Genomic DNA, 18337 nt, shown 5'->3' with positions numbered 1-18337 from the left:
GGCAAGGACAATATACATAACCTAAACGTTTGTACCTCCATAATATGCTGAAATAAAAATAAAAATTTGTTCTTCCCTCTTCTTGCCCACTTCATTCCCACTTACTCACCACCAATCTGCTTTCCTCAGAGTCCTCCTACAATGGATGCCTGGGCATGCTGACCACTCACTAACACTCTCCACCTGAGAATTATCATCCCCACAGCTGAAGAGCTCCTGGTCTAAACATAAAAACTTTGGCGGGGGGGGGGGGGAACATGCAAAAAACCTCTTCTTGGTGTTTTCCCTGAGTTACATAATTGTCAAATTGGCCTGCATATTTCTGGTAGCTCTCCTTCTCCCTGTCCATTGTTCCCTTTTTAGCCTTGCCACTGAGAGGTAAACCATGTTCATAGCAACTAGTTTTTTAGGAACTTCTCAACAGCAAGATTTTCATTTCTGTGAAATACATTTCTTTTGTTCAAGTTTTATGATAGAGCCCATTTCCAGGGTAAATTTGCTTTGCCATGTTGTTTCTCAAATGTTAATATTTGCCACAAAAAATGTATTGTCAAAGAGGGATTAGGCAAATTTAGAAGATTGCTTTCATACTGGACATACAGTGCACAATTTTGTAATATTTCTCACCAATAGATGATCATACAAACTTTCTGTTGGGGAACATTACTTCTTGTAGGGCAAATATTCTTTGGAATATAGTTTAGGAAACACTACTCTAGAGGTAATATTTAGATCATTAACTCAATAAAAATACTGCAAATGTTCACTACTATATCTTAGGGTCTGGGGGTGTAGAGACAATAGATCCTGCCCCTGCCCACAAGAAGCTCTTTTTAGATGAGAATCACTAAAATCATTACGATATACCATGATAAATGCTGTGACAGAAGCAAAGATTCTTGGGAGCAGTAAGTGTCTGAAGTGAGCTTTGGAGATGACCAGAGCTAACGCAGTGAGGCAGAGGCGGCGTGTTTCCAAGGGAAGGAGCAGCACATGGGAAAGCACAGGGTTGAGAAGGAAGGGGCTACTTTTTAATTCACTTTCTGTATTATATGTACATTCTTAGGGTCTTATATAAGGTGTTCACTTCAGTTGAGAAATACTTAATTTTGTCCATTACTAATTGTTTTTGCTGTATTACAGCTAAGAGACACACCACTTTTGATTGCTCTGAAACAAAAAAAATGAACGTGGCAGAATTTTTAATAAAGGAAAAGGCAGATGTAAATACGGTTGATGCCCTGGACAGGTACAGTAATTAGTTCTTTTTTTTAAAAAAGTGAATGTTTTTCTAGAATGGAGTCACTCAAGTCAGAAATATTAAGCGAATAAGAAGATTACCTTATAATTATTGGGGTATAGTGAAAAATGTCAACAGAAATGTTCAGTTAGAAAATCAGTGATTTGGACTGGACAATGTAAAGAACAGTATACAGAAGGATTCATCTTCTTTTACAATATTGACTGATGTTTGTAATTTGATGTTTTTTATCATATTATCTTTTTTCAGTGATATGATCTTATATTAGCTAAAGGGGTTTCATATTAGTTTTATGAAGTATGAACTTTAACTTTTAGATTGCTTTATGACTCAACATGAACTTCTTCACCCCATCAGAGTATTTGTCTAACCCCTGCTTCTTACATACTTTTCCTTTAAAAATGCTGTATTTCACATAGATAGGAGCTGAAATTCATTTTGTCTTTTGCATTACTCAATGAGTCTTTGCTTTAAGTTGCTTTCTTTGAAGCATATTGATGTTAGGTTATCCTTAAGTGATTACGAATTGCTATTACCAGACACTGTGGATTCATCAGCTTTTTCCATTTGCATTTCTAGTGTATTTTGGTGTTTTAATTTTTAATTGGTATGGGCAGAGGGAAGAAAGACAGCTTTTATTGGATAAATTTTTCCTTGAATGAAGATGAGCCATAGGTGGGTGATAAAGAGAAAAGAGATAAATTTAGACTCCCAGAAACCTGGGAGCCTAAATCTATCCTAACTTCCCACTTGCTAGGTGTGGACCTTGGGGACATTATTGATCACCAAATATGTTTTCTGATATGAAAAGGCAGATCAAAAGATACCCACCAAGAGTTGCTGTGTGTGAGATTATGTGTGTGTGTGTGTGTGTGTGTGTGTCTGCGTGTGTGTACAGCGTTTACTTCAGTGCCCAGCACATGCTTCTCATCATCGATACCTGAAAGTACTCTGAGTACAGTTCTTACCGTTATTACTAATATTGTTGATGTGAGGCTGTAGGTAGCTTTTACTTCTGTGACCCCTACCTGACTTTGAATTAAAATATATTCCATTTAGACTAGGGAAGAATGGATAATTCTCCATTTAAATCTGGGCCTATTTTAGATAAGTGACCTCAGCATAGTTTCTTGCCCATCAAAGGACTATAAATTAGCAACTTGTACTATGCCATACCCCAGTGAGACAGGAGGCTTTCTTTTGTCCATTTCTTTTAGCCTCAGTGGTAATTTACAAAAGTGAACCCTTGAGCACCCAGGATTCTTGTGTCTACAAAGTACATGTAAATGGTTAATTGTACACAGACAGACAAGATAGTGAACTGGTAAAGTATATCATATTAGTTGTTTAAGTAACTTTATTAAAGTTCCTAAGGGTGGAGTTATCTCTCTGTTATTTTAGAACACCCCTCATGCTTGCCGTACAATGTGAATCATCCAGTACAGTCAGTCTTCTGCTCCAGCAAAGTGTTGATGTCTTTGCTAAAGATTACCAGGGACGGACTGCAGAAGATTATGCTGTTGCTATTCAGCCTTTTACGTAAGTGTACCCATTCAAAGACTAGTTGACACTAAATTGGGGTATAAGATAATTATAGCTATTGCATCTTATACATCAGGGGAGATTTCATAGTTTGGTTCAGGTAGTGCTGGAATGGCCGCGAGGTAGTCCACTTCATGTGCCGGGAATCAAGCAAAAGGCTAGCCTAGTCAGAAGTAGCAAAGGGTGCAGGATTCTTTTCCTCAGGACATTTAAGACCTTTATCCTTAGGGATCTCAACATTGTCCATTTTATTCCAAGTATAACCCCTATGCATGGATAAAAATAAGGTCACATCCTTGATACTTCTAATTAGTTATTTGGGTCTTGAAATGTCCAGTTTAGCAGAAACTCTTGTACCATACCCTGGGGGCTATCTCCTAGACCAGCGGTCCCCAACCTTTTTGGCACCAGGGATCAGTTTCATGGAAGACAATTTTTGCATGGATCGGGTGGGATGATTTTGGGATAATCCAAGTGCATTACATTTATTGTGCACTTTATTTCAGAATTATTATTGCATTGTAATATATAATGAAATATTTTTACAACTGACCATAATGCAGAATCAGTGGGAGCCCTGAGCTTGTGTTCCTGCAACTAGATGGTCCCATCTGGGGCTGATGGGCGACAGTGACTGATCTGACAGGAGGTGGAGCTCAGGAGGTGATGTGAGTGATGGGGAGTGGCTGCAAATAGAGACGAAGGCCCTCACCTCCTGCTGTGCAGCCCAGTTCCCAACAGGCCACGGACCAGCAGCAGCCTGCAGCCTGGGGGTTGGGGACCTCAGTCCTAACCTTCTCCTTGAATTTTAAAGAACTTAAGGGGTTCCAAAGTGCCAGGAAGATGATCCTCTTTTATAAGTCAGAAGGAGGGAAAAAAGAACATTCTAATCATTCAGTTGTTTCCCTTGATTCGGTTGCTGCATTGTTGCTATGGAAACTGATCCTGCCATCCGGTAATGATGACCTTTGGTACTAGGACAGCCTTGCTGGTTCAGATCCCTCAGTCTTCATGGTCATCCATACTTAGACTTCCAAGTAACATTTTTTTTTTTAGTTCACGTACAGATGCTCATGTGCTCAGCCATTGTTCCCAAAGCAGCAGGACTCTGCTCTGCAGCTGGGCCTGCTAGCTTTAGCCACACACATAGTGAGCAAGTGACCCTTCCCCCCGCACTTCAAACCTTACGTAGAACCCACATTTCGGCTTAGACTTAGTCTAAACCTTCATGGTAAGTTATCCTTTGAAGCCCTTTTCTCAAGCAAATGTTAGTTGAGATTGTTCTAAACTGTCAGAGAGGTTCAAACAATGTTGCAGGAATAGATCAGAGTTCCCTTTCTTCTTTGTTACCAGCTCTGTACCCTGAGGTCTGTTTATGTCCTGTGTAGCACCTTTTCTGAGGTAGCGAATGGTCCCATGTTGTTTTACACTAATGAGAAAACAAACAAACAAAAACTTGGTGGGAAAAGAATTTGAAAAAAAATTTTACTTTTAGTGTTATCACAAATATTTACCCTAAATGCATAAAAGAAGCTGTACCCTCTAATGCTTCTTTCAAAGTATCAATATTTCAAGTAAAACCTTAGACAATTAAGGTATTTCAAAATATTTTCATTCAGGGAATGCTTGAACTTCCAAATATGGAAAATTGACCCTTATATATGTCAATGTTAAAACAAAGGCATTTCCAGTAGTTTGAAAATAAATACCTTGTTTGTCGTTTCCAGAGTGGCACCATAAGCACGCAGTTTTGCTGCTATTGATAAATCCCCATTATAGGCAGCATAGTGGAGAGCAGTGTTGCCGTAGTCATCCACAACATTGGCATCGGCACCATGTTCTAAGAGCAGAATGACACATTCCTGTGCCTGGCATTGTACGGCCTGTCAGTATCAGACCAAGAAATAGATTGTAAATTCTAGGAATTCAATATAAACATTTCACAGGTTTCACTTATTAGTTATATTTCAATGAGATAAATTCATTTTTATTCTATGGGTTTAAAGAAAACCCATCTCATGCTGAAATAGTTGGCAGCTATATACCTTTATCAGAGGTGTCCTGTTTTCGCCGTCACGGGGGTTAAGGTCACAATTTCTGCCCAGCCGGAAAGTTACCACCGGTGCATCTCTGCTGGCACAGGCCAAATGGAGAGCAGTCCTATGAAAGAGTGAGAAGACTTTTTAGAAAATTGTAGTTCACCATCTCAAAACATTTTTATGTAATTGCAAACATTAAATCTCATGGTAGCCCATCTGTTTTCAAAACAAATCTTTAGTTTTCTTGTGAAGGCAGAATATGTCTTCACTCTTAGTACTCACTGCATTAATGAAAGAGCAGCCTGTCGGAATACAAAGACATTGACCTTTGGATTCATTTCAACTTGGGTTTGAATCCTCCTTTAAGCTGTCACTTACTGGCTATGACTTAGCTTTTCTGTGCCTCAGTTTCCTCACTATTAAAATGAAAATGAGAATAGTGGGGACACCCCCCAGGATACCACGGTGATGCTTACGTGAGAATCTATGCTAAGTGTTTTGAAGAGTTTCCAGCACAAATAACAGCTCAATAATTGTTAGATATTATAACGATTACTATGGCTACTACCTAACAATGATGACATTCTGATTAAGTAAAAATGATACAGTAATAACTACCTTGTGGTAAGTTTGAAAGATGAGAGATACAACCGTATTTCAGTGATTCCAAGAAGCTCATTTTTTCACCTCTGACATTGGAATGCCGCTTATAATTCATGATTTATTATAACTATAATTGGCAGCATTTTAAAAATTATCTTATTGATACATAAGATAATGGGGCATCACACAGTCCATGATGCCTTACATTAAATGAACTTTGGTATATAGAACAGGTCTCTGGCAGTTCTTTTCATATGATTAGCATTTAAAGACATTTTAGTTTTTACTTTCCACCGTAAACATACTATGAAAAAAGAGGGCTGAAATAACAACAGTGCATTTTTGAAACAAAGTTAATTCTTACTTTGATTTTCAAAGAACTTTAAACCAAAGGAAATGCAGGACTCAAATGAATAGGTATGGCTTATTTTATTCAGTACTTAGATTTATAGAACGTACGTAAATCAGATATTCCCAATGACTAATATTAGTATTGAAGACTTATAAAATTTCAAAAGGGCGCCTGGGAGCAGGACCCCTCCAGGGTTTCCTCATCCCAGGTGCTCAGGAGCCCGCAGAGGGGAGAGAGCCGAGCCCCTTGGGCGACAGGAGGGCTCGGGCTCCCGCACGGCCCAGGAAGGGGGGCTTCTCCCGCACGCCCCCGGCCCGCGCCCAGCCCCGGGCTCACGGTTCCTATCACCTGTGCTTCTTGTCTGTCTCATTCAGCAACTCTCTGTTGCGGTAAAAGATCTTCTGCACTTTCCGGAGTTCGTGCCGGTAGGCAGCTCTGTGGAACTTCCCCATCTCTTCCAACCGGAGGTCATATCCTCGGGTTAAGAATGCGAAGCCACACATCTCAGTCGGGGGAAGGTGGGTCGTCCACGAAGGGGCAGGGGCAGGGGCAGGGGCAGGGGCAGACGCAGGGGCAGGGGCAGGGGGAGGGGCAGGGGCAGGGGCAGGGGCAGGGGCAGGGGCAGGGGCAGACGCAGGGGCAGGGGCAGGGGCAGACGCAGGGGCAGGGACAGGGGCAGGGGCAGGGACAGAGGAGGTGGACCCCATCCTGCCGCTCAAGCCGAAAGCTTCTTTCGGGTGGAGCCTTCCGGGTCCGCGGACACCTCAGCTCCTCCTCGCGTTTCCTCCGCCTCCGTAGCCCAAGGCTGGCAACCTGGTCTGGCCGACACCCGCAAGGAGCAAGCTCCGCACCTTCGCGCCGGTCAGACCAGTAAAGGCCAAGTCAACCGTCAGCGCCCGCGCTGCACCTCAGCAGGCGATGTCGCCGGCGTGAGCACAAAGACCCACGCGCCGCGGCTGGGGAAGTCTCTGGGGCCGTTGGCGTCGCCGGCAGGTGGCGGCTGCGGCGCGGGATGGTCCGGCTCTCCGCTGGCTGCCCCGGGGCCCCCGCGCGCTGCCCGCCGGGCCGAGACAGCAGCCGCGGAGCACGCGGGGAGGGTTCCGGGACGTCCTTCTCCGCCCTCGGCGCAGGCAGGTGCCTCTCCACGCCCGCTCCGTCGGCGGGGAGGAGCGGGCCGGGCCGGGACGCTGGGCGACCCTGAGGATGACAGCAACAAGCGGCCTGCGGGGCAGGGCAGGAGGGTTGGCCAGAGGCACGGAGGCAGGGCTCCCACCTGGATGGAGTGCAACTGGGCCTCACCGATGGAGACGATGTCCCCGGGAACAATCTCGTCGCTGGCGATGGGCCTCCACTTGCGGCTTCGGTAGACCTGGGTGGTGAGGGGCGGCAATGTCACCGCGGAAGACGTGCCTGCGCTGTGCCCACCCCCAGACTGGGCAGGACTGTCCCCGCCACGCGCACCTGGATCACGCGGGGCTTGTTGCCCATCTTCCGGATCTCCGACATGTTCCGCATCTGCTGCTGCGCCAGGGAGGCCGCAAACGCCACCAGCATGGACAGCGTGAAGACGCTGTAGTACCAGTACTCGTCCAGGCACCAGAGTCCCACACACAACACCTGTGGGACATCAGCCTGTCTGTCCCCACCCCACCCGTCCTGTCCCCCGCCAGCCTCTTCTGCCCACAGGCTCTGAGGCACGAGGACAGGGACAGGTTTGGGGGGTTTGGAAGTGGCAGACAGGTTTGCCCCGGCTGTGAAAGCCCCGAGGAAGGAAACGAGAATGGCCAGAGCTGCCGCTTTACCTGAAACACGAAGAACGGGGCTGTGGCTCTCTCCTTGGAAAGCTCCGAGAAGTCGGGCACCACCATCTCGGCCCTGCAAGCGACCAGACCCCACATCCTGTTCCCGGTGCAAGGCCTCTCGGGGGTGGAGGCCCCACCCTGACAGCTCCGCTCGGGGCACGGCAGGCCTCCCCGGAAACCGAGGGGCCGTGGGTGGGTGTGGGGCACCTGGGCAAGCCTTCAGGCTCCTCCTCATCCGGGCCTCACCTGGGGCAGACGTGCTGCCCGCCCACAGCCCTCTGCTCTGCAGGAGCCCGAGGAAGCTTCTCAGTCTGCTGCTGCTGCGGGGCCGCCGCATCGTGGACGAGGCCATGCTCACGGGGGAGTCGGTGCCGCAGATGAAGGTGGGTGGCAGGAGGTGGGGGGTCCTCAAGCTACTCAGGAGGAAACAGGCCCGGAGAGGGCGGGCCAGTGGCTGGGCCAGGATCCCACCCAGGTGTAGATGGTGGAGGCGGGTGGACTCGGGTGAGTGCCGTGGACAGGAGGAGCTGGGAGGTGGTGGGAAGCAAGGAGGTGAGAGAAGCCAAGGGCAGCCAGGGTATCTGTGGGTGCCCGGGGGTGTCAGAGCAAGGTGGACTGAGAAGGGGGTGAGTCCTGGGAGAGGCGGGTGTGGTGGGGTCACAGGGAGTGGGAACTGCAAGCGCAGGGCGAGAGGAGACGGGATGCCGCCCCGGTGAGGGCAGGGCCTGGGACTTGGGTGGGATGCGCCGGGTCAGGCAGGGAGCCCCATGAGGTCAGGCTGGCTCATCGCAGCCGCAGGGCCAGCTCTCCAGGGCTGGAGAAGGAGGCAGAGTGGCCCTGGCCATCCAGGGTCACCACCTTCCTCCCCAGGAGCCAATCGAAGACCTCAGCCCAGACTGGGTGCTGGACCTCCAGGCTGACTGCCCGCTCCATGTCATCTTTGGGGGCACTTCCTGAGCCTTGTCTACCTGTACAGGGAGGCCCAGGCCCGGAGCCCTGAGAAGTGAATGCCACCCCCAGAAGAGGTAATGTCCCTGCAGTCAGGAATGGCAGGAGGATGAATGCCCAGACACTGACGGGAGAGCCTGTGGGTCGTCTGGGCCAGGGAGGGACACAAGGCCAGGCCAGTGTGGTCAGCCAAGCAGGGGCCTGGCTCTGTGCCAGGGCAGCAGGGATCCATAGAGGGTGTGTGAGCAGGAGAGGGAGCCCTGACCCCCACGCATCCCTGCAGGCAAGAGCAGTTTGTGGACCTATACAAGGAGTTTGAGCCAAGCCTGGTCAACAGCACCGTGTACATCATGGCCATGGCCATGCAGATGGCCACCTTTGCCATCAACTACTTGGTGAGGCCTGGCTCCCCGCCCCCTGCATGCCCCGCCTGCCCACCTGGCACCCACCACACACAGCCAGCTGTCCATCCCCGCAGGGCCCGCCCTTCACGGAGCCTCGTGGTGTCACTCCTGGCTATCCACCTGCTCCTCGGCTCCTCGCCCGACTTCAACAGCCAGTTTGGCCTCGTGGACATCCCTGTGGAGGTGAGTGGCCCTGAGGCCACTGGGGCTAGGCTCGGGCCTAGCTGTGGGTCGCTGGCTCACTGGCCCTCCTGGGATGGGTCTGTCCCGGGGTCAAGCCCTCAGGAAGGTTCAGGCTTGGGGCTCCTGTCCCCCACGGGGCTGTTCCCCAGTGTGTGTTGGGGGCGGGGTGTGCAGTAGAGGGAAACCGGATCCCCCCAGAAACTCCAAGGCTGACCCCTCCCTTTGAGTGGCTCCCGCTGCCTGTCTGGGGCCAGGGCAGGTGGGAGGTTGGGGGTAGGCCCAGCTCTCACCTGTGCTCCCACCCTCCTTCCTGCTGGGGTCTGAGTCCACCGCCTCAAGGCCGGCTCCGCTCAGCTTCACATCCCGCTGCGGGTGCCCCAAGTCCAGAGGGCCTGGGTCATCGTGGTGGGTGTAGGCCGCAGAGGCCGGCGGCAGCGGCTGCTCTGGAAGGAAGGGGACGCTGTCTGGGAGGGCGCTGTGGGGGAGGGGATGGGGACTGCAGGCAGCCCAGCGGCACCCAGGGACGGGAGGAGATATGTGGCCCAGAGCAGCAAACATGGGAGGTGAGAGGCGTCACAAGGCGGGGGTAGGGATCAGTGGGAGAGGGGCGGGAGACCAGGGCAGGGACTGGGGGAGTGGGGGGCACTGGGGGCGGGGAGGGACAAACAGGCAGAAAGGAATCAGGAGCCCACGTCGCTGGGAGGTGAGAGGGAGGACGGAGAGGTGATGGACGAAGGGATGGATGCACAGCCGGCGGGGGCCGAGGCCGGGCGGGGCGTGGGGTCCTCACCGAGGGTGCAGCGGCTGGGGGGCGCTGGCTCCAGGTGCCCAGCACTGCGGCAGGCTGCCTCCTGCAGGCGGCAGGCGCTGGTGTAGACCGCCCCGTCTGAGCCGCACACCGGGGCCCCATGGGCGCAGCAGCATAGGGGGCGCAGCTGCATCGCGGGACCGCCGCCCCCTCCTTAGGGGCCACCGTGGGGCCAGGCTCCCCAGGGGTCTAGCCTGGGGGACTAGGCAGGGTCAGCGGGGCCTCGGGACCCCCACCCCATACTTTGCATGCGCCCCACAGGACCTGGGGGACGGGGAGAAGTCCCTGGGGCTGGGGACCAAGCCCCCCCATAAGGAGGGAGCGGGCGCGACAGTTAATGGAAGGTCCTTGTAGTGCACATTCTTGCAGAGAGTGAGAAAGACAGAAGATCGACACATGTAATAAAGTTATTGCGGAGTGTGGAAAATACCGTTACAAAGATACATAATGTGAAGAAGCGCAGGCCGGAAGAGCACCCCACTTCAGAGGGAGAGCTGAGAAGAGACGTGGTGGTCGGGCTGTGGGGCCTGGGTGCTGGTGCAGCGTGTACGCGCGTCTCCCCAACTCTGTGTGCGGTGACATCACACTTGGTAGTTGGAGTTGAACCGTGGTAGCATTTGCGCAACAGAAGTCAGCAGACGTGAGGTATCGGGGGTTTTCTTTCTTTTCTTTTCTATTTTTTCCAGAGTCAGTTATTAAATATTTACCGGCAAGCAAATACAAGCAAAGGGAAATACACCACGGACCGTAAGGAAAGGGGCGCGCGCAAAGGTGCTGAGCTAAGAGGAGCACTTGAGGGAAAGGTGTTTCTGAGCTCTTATTTCGAACATGAAGAATGAATGCACAATGTTTATTATTAATAATGTACTTTTCTCTGCTGCAACTAAATGAATATTGAACAAATACAATATGTTTGTTTAAATGATACCAAATTGTTACCTTGACCTCATTTACTCATTACTCATTTCTTGGTTAAGACAAGGATAATATATCAGAGGTTTGTTATAAAGAATAAATCTAACACTACATGTAGAATATACGGCTAAAAGTCCCTGGCACATACCAAAACCTTGATCAATGTTGGCTGTTGTTATTATTAGTAGTATTATTATTATTTTACTTTGCTCAGTGCACTTGATACTGTAGTTATGCCAGAATCTTGGTAGTTTCTGAAATGCAAAATATTGTTTTCTTGCCTTAAATATCTTGGTCTCTTGGCCTCAAAACCCCCTTTTTGTCAACCTGGAAACGTTCTATTCATCCATCAATCTTTTACTAATTTCACATTCTTTCTTTCTTCATTTTTCCTTCTTGATCTTCTCATAACACCTCACGTAAAAGGCCCTGTATCTGCACACAAGCCAATGCTGTAACTTCTTTTTTTTTTTTTTTTTTTTGAGACAGAGTCTCACTCTGTTGCCCGGGCTAGAGTGAGTGCCGTGGCGTCGGCCTAGCTCACAGCAACCTCAAACTCCTGGGCTCAAGCGATCCTCCTGTCTCAGCCTCCCGAGTAGCTGGGACTACAGGCATGCACCACCATGCCCGGCTAATTTTTTCTATATATATTTTTAGCTGTCCATATAATTTCTTTCTATTTTTAGTAGAGATGGGGTCTCACTCTTGCTCAGGCTGGTCTCGAACTCCTGAGCTCAAACGATCCGCCCACCTCGGCCTCCCAGAGTGCTAGGATTACAGGCGTGAGCCACCGCGCCCGGCCCCAATGCTGTAACTTCTATGTATATTTTCACATGGGTTTATCACACAGTAGATTAAGTCTGAAAAGAAGTTAGCACGTTCTTTTTTGGAGGGTTTTGTGACATATGTTAAGTGGTCCGGTATGGCAAAATATCAAATCCATTGTAATATATTTATCATACATTAAAATGCTACTGAATAGTTACTGAAATTATAATGTTTCCAAAACTCTATTACTTTTCCACATCTCTGATATTGTATAGAAACACTCTAAATGTTTTCTGCTTGCATATTTGATATAACTATCAATTTTATTATTTTACTAATTTATTAATGTTCTGATTGTATTATATATAACATATATAAAACATAAATAATTCCAATATACATAATGTATGTAGTATATATACATATAAATAAACATACATATGCATACTTTATTCTGTCATTCATTAAATTAACTTATATTTTGTATCCTGCTTTCAACTAACAGTTCTGTGTTCTTGATTTATCACAAATTATATCCAAGAATTAACCAAAATTAATGTAAATTCTTAATCATTTCAGTGATGCTAGGACCTTAGAATACTTTGCTTTCAATTGCTTTCTCCCTCCTTTAGGTTATTTTAAACATGCTTTTGTTAGTATCCCAAAGATATTATTTTTGTGATTAGATATTCAGTTTTCAAAAATTTGAATTAAAATAGCATAATTGAAATTTCTTACATGGGAAACCTAATTTGTTAACAATATAACATTTTAAAATCTTGTAAAACTTTGCCCATGTTTAGATCCCGTAAGTGTAAACATTTTTATTGTGCTTATCATAAAAAGTAAACATCATAGTACCTACAAATAAGAATTGTGCTAACATGGAAAACACCTGTAAAATGACTTTAACACATTCTAAGTTAATTTGTTTAAATGTTCTCAAATTTCATATCATGATAATCTAAAATTCACGTGCACATGTATATCACAAAGGGAAAAAGATAAAAAAGATAGATCTCCTTAAGATCCACAAGAAAGTATGCGTAGATCTCATGGGTATTGTTTAGGTGAACTGGCGTCTTTCTCTAGTACAAAGCATGCAAATTTATGGTCTAACAAAATAGGGTTTTGAGTTCTTGGCTCCTAGTGCTTCTTGTGCACACTAGGTATAAAAAGATATGGAAAAGTTATTAATAAAGTTTATTGGGGTCTGCATAGATGCTGAGGTAATTGGAAGGAAAAATGCTACTTTGAAGAAAGTAATTTTTAAAAATAATTTTATGTATAAAATTACACTTGCTAATCATTCAGATATCATTGCTACTTCATAATTTTGTAAGCAAAATAAGTTTACTTTCCCAGTTTGAGAGAAAACACATGCATCTAAACACAGAAGGCTAGCGTAGTAAATAAATGTCAATTTATTTACCATTGAGAAAATAGGGAAATTTTGACCAAGAGGAGGAGGGACCCCGTCCAGCCTCCTGTAAAAAGATTAGGCCATTTCCAGCCAAATGATAAAATGGGAGTCAGGGAGGCGGAGGGGCATTGCAGTCTGATGACAGAATGTGCGCGAAGGCTTAAAAGTAGGGATACATTTGACAGGTTCAGGTACAAAGAATGGCTCCATTGACTGCAAGCCAGGAGGAGGAGAGGGATGACTCGTGAGCCGGGCTAGGCAGAGCTGGGGCAGGGCACACAGGCAGGGGCCTGGTCACAAGTGGGTCACGCTTGCCGGGGGAGGCAGGCTGCATCTTAGGGGCTAGACAGTTTGGAGCAGGAGAGAAACTATACCAAGTTCCGGTTTTAGGAAGAGGAAAAAACTCTGGCATCAGAATGGATCAGAGAGGGCAGTGTTAATGACAGGAAAATCATATTGTGGCAGAAATCCAGGGGAGAAATATTCAAGTCTTGACAGGGGAAATGGAAGTGAAGGTGTGAACAAACTTTAGACACTGAAGATGTAAACTGGATGGGTCCGGGACCAGGATGGGACGAAATAGGTACAGGAGGTGAATTCAGATTTCTGACATGGGAAGGGTATGCACAAGCGTTTCCTCATGAATGTTTAGGATTCAGAAGGAAGAGCAGGTTTGGAAGGAAGAAGAGATTGGAAAGTGTGGGGAAAAGAGATGATAGTTGCTCTGTACGCATAGTGATGCCCGAGAAATCTGGATGAATATATCCAGGAGTTATGTCTTAATCAGGCTAGGTGTGTGCAAAATGCCAAAGCAGTGGTTAATTTCAACAAAAGCAGTGGGGAAAAAAATCAGTTAAATATAAAGTAATTAAAATCACTTTAATCAGTTAAAGCGAAAAAATCAGTTAACATAAATGTATGTTAAATAATTGCCACTAGATTTTTGTCATGGACTTCATATTGTGATTAAAGTTTAAGCATTATGATCCACTGTGTTTATAGCCAGAACTCAGACTTTCCTACAAAATAATTTTGGGCCAGGATTAAAACACTATTAATTATTTCCATTTCTGTATTGGAATAAGGGACATAAGCAGCTAAAGACTTATGTTTATACTGAGGATTTTAAAATAAGATGAATGTGTCCATTTTTATAAGCTATAATACTTAACATCATATAGTGCTTAAGTTTTTGCAAAGCATGTTCACATTTTCTTACTCAATACTTAAAACAATCTTTTGGGGAAAGTATTATTACAGCCACTTTGTAAGTGAGGAAACTGACTTTCTAAGATTTTATATTATTTTCTTCTAATCAAAATTAATTACCTAATAAGCAGAGGGCCAGGCCATTACTTCAGTCTAATTATTTACATCATAAATTCAATTCTCTTTCTCCATTGTACCTAAGTGAACCTTTAACGTATTTATTTGGAAGTTGGAATTCTGATTAAAGATACTGTCTTCTGAAAACTCCAGGAAAATGATGGTAAGGAACTAAAATGGGAAATATTATAATACATCTATGGTAGCCAAGAAGGAAATCAGCCAGTTGGAGGAGAGAGATGCCAATACATTTATGGAAGACAAAAATTATGTGAAAATATGGAACTAATGGACTGTAGTGGAGACTACACTGTGTAGAATCTATTGTGACAAGACTGGCAATCGTGATGTCTGCTATAGTCACAGTGGGACCCTAGAACGTTTCTAGGTTCTAAGTCTCCAGCATTAGAAGAAACAGCTGAAATATGGCTAAAAACAGGGGCGATAAATAGAGGCCCACCTATAAAAATGATCTTTGCCTATTGTGGATCATCCCAAAGAGTTCAGGATGGATGCAGAGGCAAAATGTGGGCTATAGATCATGATTCGAAAATTCTCAATCTTGAAAACGTGAAAGCAAATCCACAGTAGGCTAAAGACGGACAGTCAAAAAGGTTAGATAGAGGTAAAAAGTGGGGCACAAACACCTTTATTTTGTGTAGTGAAAAATCAAGAGACACTTTCTAATGTTAATCCCCCAATAAACAGAGGGTTAAGTAAAAGCTTAAGTTAAAAGGTAAACAATAGAACTAAACGTAGTTGGCCAAAATTAGCAGAAAGGGAGAAAGTTGGAGGAAGATAACGTAAATGAGAAAAGCATTCGTGCTTCAGACTTGGGAAGCAATAGGTGCCATTAAGAGCTGTTCGCCTGAAGCCCTGATGCGCACGTGGATTACTTCAAGTTGTCAAAGTAGCAACCGGGAGAATTAAGAAAGGGAAGGGGGGAAAGTGTAACCTCTTTGAACGAAACTGGAGCAGGTGCGAGTGAACAGGAGACTGTTGCTTTTTACATAAATTCGTATTTCATGTAAGGATATTCCATAATGCTCTCTGCTTTTGTCCAGGAGCATGATTTATTTTGATAAAAATAAAGACATTAGCTGCTTTTTTTTTTTTTTTTCCTTTTTTTTGAGACAGAGTCTCACTCTGTGCCTGGGCTAGAATGCCGTGGTGTCAGCCTAGCTCACAGCAACCTCAAACTCCTGGGCTCAAGCAATCCTCCTGCCTCAGCCTCCCAAGTAGCTGGGACTACAGGCATGTGCCACCATGCCAGGCTAATTTTTCTATATATGTTTTTAGTTGTTTGGCTTATTTCTTTCTATTTTTAGTAGAGACAGGGTCTCGCTCTTGCTCAGGCTGGTCTTGAACTCCTGAGCTCAAACTCCGCCCGCCTTGGCCTCCCAGAGTGCTAGGATTACAGGCGTGAGCCACCTCGCCCGGCCTAGCTTCTATTTTTTATTTTTATTTATTTTTATTTTATTTTTTTTTTGAGACAGAGTCTCACTCTGTTGCCCGGGCTAGAGTGAGTGCCGTGGCTTCAGCCTAGCTCACAGCAACCTCAAACTCCTGGGCTCAAGCGATCCTCCTGCCTCAGCCTCCCGAGTAGCTGGGACTACAGGCATGCGCCACCATGCCCGGCTAATTTTTTGTATATATATATTTTAGTTGTCCATATAATTTCTTTCTATTTTTAGTAGAGACGGGGTCTCACTCTTGCTCAGGCTGGTCTTGAACTCCTGACCTCGAGCGATCCACCCGCCTCGGCCTCCCAGAGTGCTAGGATTACAGGCGTGAGCCACCGCGCCCGGCCTAGCTTCTAAAATAAACAAAGCATATTGTCCTCTATACATTTTCTCCACTTTCTGTCTTAGGACAATATCTATTGCTTTCTAACACTGAAAGATAAATATTTTATTAAAAGCATAATAAAGTTTAAATATTTTAAAGAGTTTTAACCTACTTGAGTCAGCCCACAAAACCAGCTTCCTAGATTGATTTTCTTTATTCAACGATCTTCACGTATTCGAGTAATCTTTGACCGCACTGCATTGCATTGCCCTTTGCATTGTCTTTCTTATATTCTTTTACTGGCAAATGCAGAAGCAGCCAAGGTAATTAAAATAAACAGAAAGAGAGAAACAGACAAAAAGTAGCAGCTGAGACCAAGGTGCCCACAGGGGCTGGATGACCCTTATGCCAAGAGTGAACTGGTTCCCTGCCAGCACTCAGACCTCCAAGACTACCAGGTTTGTGTGCAAAACAGGAACAATTAGGAAATAGTCTAAGCTAATGAGTTTAAAAGTATCATTTGTTTTACAACTTGCCATGTACTTCCTCAATTTTTTCTTTGTATTAGATTGAAACAGTTACTTTAGAACAAGAGAAAAAGACCCAACATATAAATTCACGTTCATTCGGCAAACATTCATTTAATGTCTGCTGTGTGCCACGCACTCTTCTAGACACTTAGAATAAATATCGCAATGAACAAAACAAGTTAATACCCTGCCTTTGTAAAGAATTAGAGAGAACCAAGACTGTTCCCAGATTATTTAAATATGAAGTTAAATTGTTGCGTCTTTACTGGATTTATAAATATTCATTCACAATTACTAAGCTATGCAGATATGATATAGAACAAAGAATTAACGTTGCTTAAAAGGCATAAACCACAATGAATAGAACTGGAGTGTAACAGTAGAATGCAACTCGCAAAAGATTAGAAATGGAACCATGACCTGATGTTAATAAGTCAGAACAGCTGCCACCTGTAAATTAGTTTAAGAATAGAATAAGATGAGGAAATACTCACACTCTGTCAGCATAGTAAATGGCTCAATCTCCTAGTTATTAAGGAAGTCCTAGTAAAATAGCAATTATCTCGAGAAATTTATGAATTTATGCTTTTAAATTTATTTATCAAATTCAGCTCTGTAACACAACGCCAGGCATTATTTTAAGCACTTTACCATTATTACTACATTAATTCTCATAACAGTCTGAGCATGGGATACTTTTCATCCCCACTTTACAGATAAGACAATTTAAACACAGAGCTTGAACAACTTGAAAACACACATCTAGTAAATGGTGGAGCTGAGATATGAGCCCAGGTAATTCCGCTCTAGTGTGTTTTTAACCACCACACTATCCTAAGAGGAAAAGTAGACTCTGACACCTTGCTTTTAGGAGTATAAATGGCTACAACTTTTAAAAAAAGGAATATTACAGTGTATATGAAAATCTAAAATTCACACATCTTTTTGCCCAGAAATATTACTATTTTGGGGAATTTATCTCTACAGAAGTAGTGGACCAAATATTAGGATGTTGTACAACATTGAGTATAGTGGCAGAAAAATAAATAAAATAACGAAAATAAAACAAATCAAATATACACAGACACACACACACATACCCCACCTCAGAAATAAGCAGGATGATTAAGAATAGGTAAATTTTGAATAAACTGTAATATATCCATTCTAGAGAACCATGTGTCTGTTGAAGTAAAGCAGTTTGATATAAATGTATACCCCAAGGAATCATTAATAATATATAATTCAGGCCAAGAAAAAAGCAAACATTATTCTGCAAAGTACTATTCAATATAATCTCATTTTTACATAAAACAAGACACTATCTGTACATACATGTTTGTGCTTGTGCTGTTCACGATTGTAGGTAAAAAGTGTGTGACAACGCATACTACACCGTGACACTGATCCACCTTAAAGAACCGGAACTGAAGAAAAAGGTATTAATCAATGAACAGTATCAGCTAAAGTGCATCGAGCACTGAACATGCGTCAGACACTGCTCTAAAGAGACCAAAATGCATAACAAAGATGAGGGCAATAATCAGCGAATCATGGACAAAAAACCAAAACCATAGAGATGATTAACAAAGATAAAAGTGGCTCCTTTAAAAAAGATAATAAAACAGAATAATCTGTGTCAAGA

Source organism: Eulemur rufifrons, chromosome 2, assembly GCF_041146395.1.
Source record: "Eulemur rufifrons isolate Redbay chromosome 2, OSU_ERuf_1, whole genome shotgun sequence".
In the NCBI taxonomy this organism is placed as follows: domain Eukaryota; kingdom Metazoa; phylum Chordata; class Mammalia; order Primates; family Lemuridae; genus Eulemur; species Eulemur rufifrons.
Note: the sequence above shows the minus strand (reverse complement) of the source record.